This window comes from Carassius carassius, chromosome 1, assembly GCF_963082965.1.
Source record: "Carassius carassius chromosome 1, fCarCar2.1, whole genome shotgun sequence".
In the NCBI taxonomy this organism is placed as follows: Eukaryota; Metazoa; Chordata; class Actinopteri; order Cypriniformes; family Cyprinidae; genus Carassius; species Carassius carassius.
The window spans coordinates 24739993-24750309 of NC_081755.1; positions in this window are offsets into that span (position 1 = coordinate 24739993).

Here is a 10317-nt window from a genome sequence, read left to right on the forward strand (position 1 = left end):
AGTGAAAAAAAGCTTAAACAAGCTCAGCTGACTCAGAACATGCTTAGACATCATTTCAAATATATTATGTAGATTTCTTTAGTTTTTGGAGACGTTATTACCATCTCCAGTTTCGGACTCACATCTGCTTGGGTTTGAACTGCAATTTATGAGTTATCAGATTCACAAAAATACAGCAGCCCAACACACTAAACAAATTCTGCTGTTCTTAAGAGTGTGCATTTCCATTTCTAACCATACTGAGGTTAAGTGCACAATTTTTCTGTCTATATGTATTTCTGACTGAAATATTTTTATTTAAAATGTGTTATTTAGATTTTATTATATACACTAATATGCAATAATATAACTTTTTGAAAAAATCAGTGTATAGTTTTATTTCTATAGTGTTATTGTGTTTAATAATATTTTGAATAAGCATTTATACATGCAATTTCATTTTCAGATTAGATACACAAAAATACAGCAGCACAACACAAATGAATTCTGTTGTGTTTTTCCATTTCCAACCTTACTGATGTTTTGAGAGTACTATTTTAGTGTCTAGAAGAATTGTGAATACACTATATAATTGTAGTTTTAGACTGCATTCAGCATAAATGTCATCACTTTGAACTTACTTTTTTTTTTTTTTTTGCCCTTTTTTGACTTCTAATAGTAACCAAGCAACTTAGTGTTTGTTAGTATAACTGATTTGCTATCATATAATTTGTGTGTTATGGAGTTATTAAAAGATTTCAAGTGTACTTAGAATATGTACTGATTAAAAAAAACGTATAATTTTTGCATTTTTGCAATCTGTTCATAGACTAATTACATGGCTTAAAAATGCATTGAGCTTACAAACTACAGCAACAAAATCAAGAATTAGATGTTTATTTTGACAACAGTAAAAAAACAAAAACAAACATGTATTACAGTAAAAGGCTCAGGCGACAAACATACTCAAACACAAATCGAACCTCTCACAGTGCAACAGATAAATTGTCTCACAAACAACTTGTTCACCATGCTTAATCATAAGAACCTGTTTGTTTCTACCTCTGAACTCGTTTAAAGTCTCCCATAAGTCCTCAGACGAAAAGGTACAAAAGCTGTCACTGGGGTGGTACCTTTAAGGTTGTTTTTACCTTTAAGGTACTTATATGCACCATTTATGGATAAATAAGGAAAAAATATGTACCTTTTGAAAGGGTAGCGGGCCTATGTGACAGCTTTTGTACCTTTTTTCTGAGAGTTTAGTTGTACAGGTCAAATACAAAACACGAGCCAACACAACCATTTAGCTAGCGTAGGAGTGAACTGGCTATCAGGGGCACATTGCACGCTCTCCAGACATGTCTAGCTCTAAATCCTCCAGATTTAAAACTTAAGTGGAGCAAGTTCTGTGAGATCCAGACCTCCTGAGTTCACCATTACAGAAAACGCTGCCAGCGGAGGTGTTAAAAAGACTCATTCTAGCTCCACTCTTTCCACCAGCGATTGTTTTTGGGGTGTTTGCAGACAGGATGAGGGATCCCCTGTGTTCTCGGATCACCACATCGTCCTCAATCCGAACCCCACGACCCTGGAATCGCTCTGGACATGAGCTGTCGTCCTCGCTGATGTATAATCCTGGGTGAGAGAGCAAGAGATGAGAGTTTAGAGCTTATGTTTTTTGCAGTACAGCTCGAATGCTAAGAAGCTGAATGTTACTTTGACCAGTATTCCAAAGTCCAACTGTCTTTACAGTGCATTCAAGATACATATCTGTGGTTTATCAGTATTATTACCCTTATTTTTCTAACATGCTGTATGAATGTCCTCAATAAAAACAGTTTTCAACACCAAGTCTTTTGGGATGCAAAGTGCAAAACAAGACTAGATCACTCTGATTGTAATCAACAAGTTTGTCTACACCTCAAGTGCCCAGTCCGATGTGTTGCAATGTGCTTTCAGAAGTCTGACGTCTCGTTCCAATTTGAGTCCAGCCACTGTATTTTGTATTTATTCTGATTGACTGAATTAAAATAATTATTAAAAAAAATGTTAAATGACTACTATGAATTTTATGTGCTATATACACTGCAGTAACATGCAACATTATTACTCATTAAAAGAATCTGTATTATTTTAGTATTTTAATACTACTATAGTATTTGTTAATACATTGACATTGGCTTTCATTTTTTGTATTTTCAGTTTTAATTTTAATGTAAGATTTAGTAATTTTATGTATTTTATGTTTATGTATTATATTTGTTTTAATATGTTTTTATACAGATAGTCCAGTGACTATTTTCTGTCTGACAAAATGAGTATTATTTTAGTAAAAAATATATTGTTAATTGATTACCATGAATTTTGTTAATATACATTATTGTTAATACACTAAGAGAATCAGTGTTATTTTAGTACATGTAACAATTATAGCATTTATAAATACTTTGAATTAGCGTTTATATTTGTATTTTCAGTTTAAAAGTTTATAGTAATTTTGTTACGTTCTTCTGTCCTTTATATATAGTTATGTTTAATACTTCAGCTTATCAGTATTTGTTTTATTTTATTTCAGCTTTATTTTAAAGGTACAATTTGCAAGATATTTGCAGTAAAATATCCAAAAACCACCAGGCTAGTGTTATATATTTTGTCCAGCTGATTACTAACAATATCTCTAATGTTTTCAACTACTTGTAAATCATGAGAAAATTCCATAGACAGTAAAAGAAATGGACTGAGCGACCCCATTGGAACTCAATTGAAACAAGTGAAGCCCATTTTTAGCGATTTTTAGCACTTCCGTTTCTGACGCGCAGACTCAAACTAAGCTTGATGACGTCAGCAACCTGTCTGACAGATGTAAATCTTCTAGTAGCTGTGCGTGAAAACTGCCATCGTTAATCTTGCAGAGACGGCGAGCTTGAGCGGGGAGTTCTTTGGCGTGAGTGAGCAGGAGTTAGTATTCTGACTAATTATTTTGTATAGTATTTTAAAATGTAACGCCAGGGCTTGTATCTATGGGCTTCTCTCTTGACGTCTCCCCGATTGCCTGCAAGCTTCTCCTCCTGTCTGTATGGTAATTTCTCTACTGTAAGACAGAGAGTCGAGTGGTTATGACGCAATCGTTAGCCTAATTTTACAAAAACTGTTTCTACGGGGCCATAATGTAACATAGAAGGTAATGGAGCCCTTTATACATTGTCGTGTATCTTTAGAAATAAATAATGGACAAATGGAGTCTTTAAATGCCTCAGATGCAAAGTTATTTGCTGTCAAAGTGACGCCAAAATGAATGGGAGTCAATGGGATGCTAACGCAAGTGAAGTTCTGCTACAAGATGGCGGCACGCGGCCGACTTCAACTTACGGTCGACTTCCTTCCCGCCTGGAAAATTCCCATTCTAAACAGTGACACGGGGCAGTGCAGTCACCTGTCAATGACGTTAGTTAACCTTTGTTACCGCCTTTACTGACGTAGAAACCACTTGACAACAGTGTCGTGGACAAATGCAGAAGTAGTGTCTAGCATCCAGCAAACCACTAGCTTGCTTCAAGCAGTTCCTTATTTACTTCTTCTTGCACGTTTTATGGTGGATTGTGTCACTTATTTATGGAACATAATTACTGTTTACCGTCTGCCGCTGGTTCTTTCGACAAGGACAGCTCCCATAAACGTAAGCGTACAGGCCAACCAAATGACCCAAGAAGAGTTTGGGACAAGAGGAGATAAAGAGCAAGGATCAATATCGGTGTTGCATTTTCTAGATGGAGAGAGCTTCGCGACAAACTTCAACTAGAAAGAGATGCCGATCTCGCTTGTGTTTTACTCGACAGGTGAGTTGTTTTCATTCGTATCTTTAAAGAAAACGTATGCTATTATAACTAGGGATGGGCATTTTCCGCAAATATCACATTCGAATATTTGAGCTCACAAAAAACGAATATTCGTTTATTTATATTAAGTTTAATGAGACAGACGTTATTTTTCAGCAACATATTGAACAAGCTTACACACAATAAGCTTGAAAATTACACATCGTGTTTTGTAGCTGAAAACATTTAACAATGCGTGCAAACAAACAAAAGTACAGATTAAAAGCAAAAAAAAAAAAAGTGAACAAAGAAAAAACGTAAAGCAGCCTGCAGCAATTAGGCTATTGTAGAACATAGCCTACACTTAACTTTGAAACATTTAAACTGTCAGCAAATCTTTTTTGCTTTTTTTTTCTATTGTTTTACATGTTCTTGTTAAGAAATACGGGCATGTAAACATGATCGGGGGAAAGTCGCTCCTTAGTCTGTTAACAATAAGGCCGGCCGTGGAGAAAACACGCTCTGACGGCACAGACGTTGTTGGGACTCACAAATTACGGTGTGCTAAGAGAATAAGTTTTGTGAAGCGCTTCGTGTTTTCGTTTCACCACTGAATGGGATCCTCATCTGGTGGAATACATGGCTCCAGCAAGTACTGTTCCCACTCGTCTCGGCTGGACTCTCTGTAATCATCGCTGAAGAACTGGCTCAGCCTTTTCCGACGAGTGGGCATTGCATCCTCTTCATCGTTGGTGATGGCGGCTGCATCCGCACCACTCGCATCAAGGAAAATGTTCTGATAATGTTCAAAAAAGTTTTTTTTTCTTACTTCTCTCATGTTTTCATCGAGAAACCTGAGATGTTTGTGCCGAGGGTCTAGGGCAGACGCGAGAAGAGGAGTTTTCACTGCATTCTCCAAGTTAGCCGTGTTTATTCGTTGCTTGAGAGATGCCGCAACAATGTTCTTGAATTCTGTCACTTTCTGTGATTCTCCACGGCATATTTGAAGTACTGTAGAAGACCACAGTTCTAAGGGGCCGTTCACATATCGCGTCTTTTGCACGCTCAAGTTTGTTATTCCAATGTAGGCGTGCGGTATGCGTGCTCATAATGGAAGCGACGCGGTCGCGATGCGCACGCGGTGCGACGCGCCCGTTTTTTCCAGGCGTGTCCGCGTCAAGTTAAAAACATCTCAACTTTTCTGAAGGCTGCATGCGCACCGCAGGTCATGTAACAAGAAATAAACATTCAGCTTCATTCTTTCCCTTAACAACGTTGAAAGCTCAGCCAAGATGAAGGAACAGCTGATCATAGCGCTCTGGAAAGAAGGAGATCGCTATTTTAGGAGCGATATGTGAACGGCCCCTTATATTCATTTATTAATTATTTTTTGCTTGCATACATCTTCAAACATGCCGTGGAGAATCACAGAAAGTGACCAAATTAGGTTTTGTGAACTTTTTTTTTTTTTTTTACGAAATTCGAATATCATTTTTATTTATCGAATAATTGGAGCAGAACGAATATTTGAATGTCCGACTATCCGTGCACACCCCTAATAATAACGATCAACAAGATTAGTATTATGGGGCATACACGACAAACGCGGGGCATCGCGTCTCTAGACCTGCGCGAGGATGCGTCTGATACATAGTCTGATTGCGTCTTTGCATTGACTTTGTATGTAATCTACTCGTGCAAATCGTTAAACTTGCGTTTGCTACATATGCACAATTATTGTGTTAGAAGACCACAAATCCCACCATTCCACGCTCTTTCTTAGTGTCGTCAAACCACGCGATTGTTATTGTTTTGGTAGTGCGCCCTCTAGTGGCAGGTCCTACAACCTGTACCTTTAATTAACACTTTTATTTTATTTTTTAATACAATAACAGCACAGGAGAAAATTGCTTTCTGAAGGTGTGTAGGCACCTATTGTATCCGTTGGCGTTCTTCTTCTGCTTTTGAGTCTATGGCAGCCCATAGAATCACAGGAAAGTTGTTAAATTTGGCACACTGATAGAGGACAGTCCCAATATTGACCATAGCAAGTTTGGAGTCTCTAACTTAAAACTCTCTAGCGCTCCATGCCATGCTTAGCTCTTCATTTTCCCTCTGTAGTGCTTGGCCTCCATAATTGCTGCCAGCAGCTAATTTTATTAAAAATAATAATAATAATTGATATGCCTCTTAAAAACAAGAAAACACTGTCACCTCAAACTCGTTCTTAAGAAATCATTCTAATGGTAATATTTGCGACTTGAAAAACTTTTCTTATTACTAGCACAGCTGAAAATGATTGTTCTGCTCAATGAACTGTGGAATTTACAACACAGTGCTGGATTATTTCGAGGCCATCATACATTCAAGTTTTTAAAAATGGCCAAAAGAAACACATTTTCTAGAATCTCATCAGGCTCTTGTTGTATTGAGGGATGAAGGATACAGAATATTTGATTATTCAAATATTCGCTCGGTTGGTTGAAATTCGATTTAAAATTTTGAGATTTGTATATTCTTTTTTTTTAACACCTTGAATCCCCGCGAAACGGTTCACATTCGTGCCTGCATATGAATCACGAGTCAATGTCATGATTCAGTTCATCTGGAAGAAAAATGCAGAAGACCACAGCTGTGTGGGAGCACTTTAAATTGAGTGAGGACAAGACAAAGATAGTGTCCCAAATATGCTTGGGGTAAATTTTATCCACTTTTATCCGCCATGTTAATCAGTGATAAAAACATGTACTTAATTTGCTTGTAAAATACTTGCGAATAAGGCAGTCATACAAACATAGAGTAGCCCAGCCTAATAAAAATTAGTCCATATTAAAATTATTGCTCTTAACAGACCTTTGTGTTTTATAACACTAATGAATGGTCCGTTCTCGGAGCATATAAGCCCTGCTTGCGTGAGGTGCACTGCTTCCGGCTTGTGCTGTTCTGTAGTTTATTAAACGTTTATTAATTCTGAACGTGTCGCGTGTCCATATTGCGCCAAAATGCGACACTGCACTCCCTTGGGTCCACAGCAACACTCCCGCCGCACATGAAGTTGATTGGATGAACGGTTCTCGACATAATAAAAATGCAAACAGACAGACAGACACACAGATCCTGCCTTTATTACACCGTGTCTACACCGGACGGGATGGTTGTCGTGTTGCACCGCACCACATCAGCTAAGTCTGTATACACTGGACGCTACAAAGCAACCGTTGAAAATTAGAAATTTGTGTCAGTACATCATAAATCGAACACAGCAACAGTTTACCGTCTTGAATTTTTCGAGCTGGCATCCGGAGTATCCACGGTGTTGAGAAAAGAACTTGTTCAGCCCACTCCCTCCGAAGCTTCGAATATTCGGTGTTGATTGCTACTGAAGCTTCGAAATAAACCTCAAATTAAGGCCCTTGCCCGAGATGCTCAGGCCCTAGCCTGGCCCGTGTCCGACAGCTTGTCAGAATTACCGGCCAACCCGAGTCCATCTTTTTTTCCCCTTCTCCCGAAATAGCTTATAATTTTCCAGCTATTAAAATAGTTTCATTTTGAAAGTTAAAGTAAAAAAGTGAAAGTCGTGACATTTGCCAAGTATGGTACAATCATGATGCGCTTTCTGCCGTCTCGTCTTTAACAGGAGTGCTCCAAAAAAATGAACCGGACTCAGCGAATAGATGCCTCACATACATGATAAATATATCTATAGAAAGCTTTAAATTACTACTTAACAAAATAAAAAAAATCTTTCTTCATAATAATAATCCGTAAAGAGACACTTCTCTCTACTGGCGCATCTAATGAAAAGGTGACGAGTGGGATCGGCAACTTCATCCTTTCAACATAGACTCAGAAAACACTATCAGTAAATAATACAAATATCAACTTCCTCTTTTCCCCTGACACATTTACGGTAATTAGCCTACTTTTCCCCATGCTTTTTGGCAAGCTTAAGCCTATTGCATGCATTTGAACGCAGAACTCTTCTGCTACGATGACGGCATGCACCATACATGCTGCTGGATACTAAACACTGTCGAGCCGCTCTTGAACAACTTAAAACAACTTTAATGTGATTATAATGCATTTTACAGTGGGTGAAACAGTTGCAAAGCTGCATGTAAGGAACTCTGAACATGAACATTGCACAGTCACAACAGGCTTAACTGACCAAAATGTTGGTTTGTTGGCCTCATAAACTTGCTACACTAAGTGAAATGGTGCTTTTATGGCAGTGTGGTGCTTTACAAATGCTATAAGTTGGTCAGATCTTTGCCATTTAAATTGGGCATAAAGACTTATAGTCATTTCCTGACCACAGAGCTTTAGGGAAGTTAAATTAAATAAATAAAAAAATGTTTTGAATTCTTGGTGTTTCAGCAACTGTGAACCAGAATCTCAGCTTGGTGTGAGAAGCCAGTGATATATTTTACAATATATTTTTTGGAGAATTGCAACCGATTGCAAAACAAGCAAGAATCAGTTGCATTTGGCATCACTGCTGTAAAAGCTGGACCAACGCAACTGTTTATATACACAGAAATAAAAAAGGGTAGAACAATGCAGATATTAACTACGGTAAATAAAAAGACTAAATATGATTTTTTTTACACTAAATTACCATACTTATTTTTTTTAGGTGGAAGATTCGTTAGACACTGTGTGCTGCTATAATGTGTGTTCCTGTGGTTCTTTAAAAATTAATTTAAAGATGCAGTGATCATCTTGGATGTTTTAACTTAAATGTTACTATAATGCTTTTAAATCACCAAGTTTTATCAATTAAAAACAAACAACTAAAATCAAAGAATACTGTTCAAAATTTTAGTTTGGTAAGATAAGTTTACTAAAAGTCTCTTTTGTTCACCAAGGCTGCATTTATTTGATTATAAGTACATTAAAAAATAGTAATATTGTGAAATATTATTATAATTTTTTTAATATATTAATATGTTTCAAAATGTAATTTATTATAGTGATAGAAAGCTGAATTTTCAGCATCATTACTACAGTCTTCAGAGTCACACGATCCTTCAAAAATCATTATAATATGCTGATTTGCTGCTCAAGAAACATTTATTATTATTTATTATTATCAGTGTTGAAAACACCTGTGATGCTTAATATTTACCTGGTAACAACAAAGATACATTTACACACATACATATATATATATATATATATATATATATATATATATATATATATATATATATATATATATATATATATATATATATATATATATATAAGGGATGTCAGTTTGACGCATTAACTTGATTTATTGGTTATATAGAAAAAATGTCTTTCTCTGTGGGTCTCTGAAGTTGTCGGTCAGCTGTCAACATAGCAGACTTCATTTCAGCTTTTTCTTTACAATCCACACTCTGACTGAGACCTGGATTTGTCCAGAAGACTCAGCAACACCTGCTGCTCTAACAATTGCTCTTTCTCTCACACTCCCCATCAGGTTGGCCGGGGTGGGGGCACTGGTCTGCTCATTTCAAACAATTGGAAATACTCAACCCACTCACAATTATAACTCATTTAAAACTCATGCGATTACTGTAACAGCTCCTATAAAACTCCAGTTCATGGTAATTTATTGCCCTCCTGTTCAAATTCTAGGCACATTCCTAGAGAATCTGGATGGGCTGCTGCCCTTATTCCCTGAGGATGGCAGTCCACTTTAAGTCTTTGGCGACTTCAACATTCATCTGGACAATATACTACAGACTTGCATTCAATTCTTGCATTCAATCCTTGCTTCATTTGGACTCAAATGCCTTACCACTTCAAGTACGCACAAATCAGGCAACCAACTTGACGGAACTGTATTGCAGACAATATTTTGGTAGAACCCCTAAATATCTCTGACCATTTTTTCGTTACATTTAAACTACACTTTGCTACCTGTGTGCCTCCAACCCCTAGACCTATTACTTTTTAAGGCCCGTTCACACCAAGCACGATAACTATAAAGATAACGATAAAGATATAGTTCTAAAAATCGTTCTCAATATTAAAGAATAGCAGAGTCCACACTACAACTATAACGATAAAGGCACAGAGAAACGATATCATTGGAATCACTTTCAGAACGATTTTTTTTTCTGACGAACGATAAAAACATTGCCAACCAATCAGAATCAATCCTGCTGTAATGAGCTTGAGAATTTAAAGCAGCAGACGCGCGTCCGCTTAGAATACACAGACAATATCGTTCGCTGGTGTGGACGCTAATATCGTTATCTTTATAGTTATCTTTATAGTTATCGTTCTTGGTGTGAACGGGCCTTTAGAAGAAACCTAATCTCCCTTTCACTCTCCCATCTTTTCCTCTGTAGTATCCTCCTCTCTTCCCTCGCCTACCCATTTTTCATCTCTGGATTTGAATGCAGCTACTAAACTTTATGCTCTACATTAACCTCTTGTCTAGATGATATTTGTCATCTCTCCTCCAGGCCAACACAGGCTGCCTCTTCTAACCCCTGGATATCCAATGTTCTTGGTGATCTTTAAGATT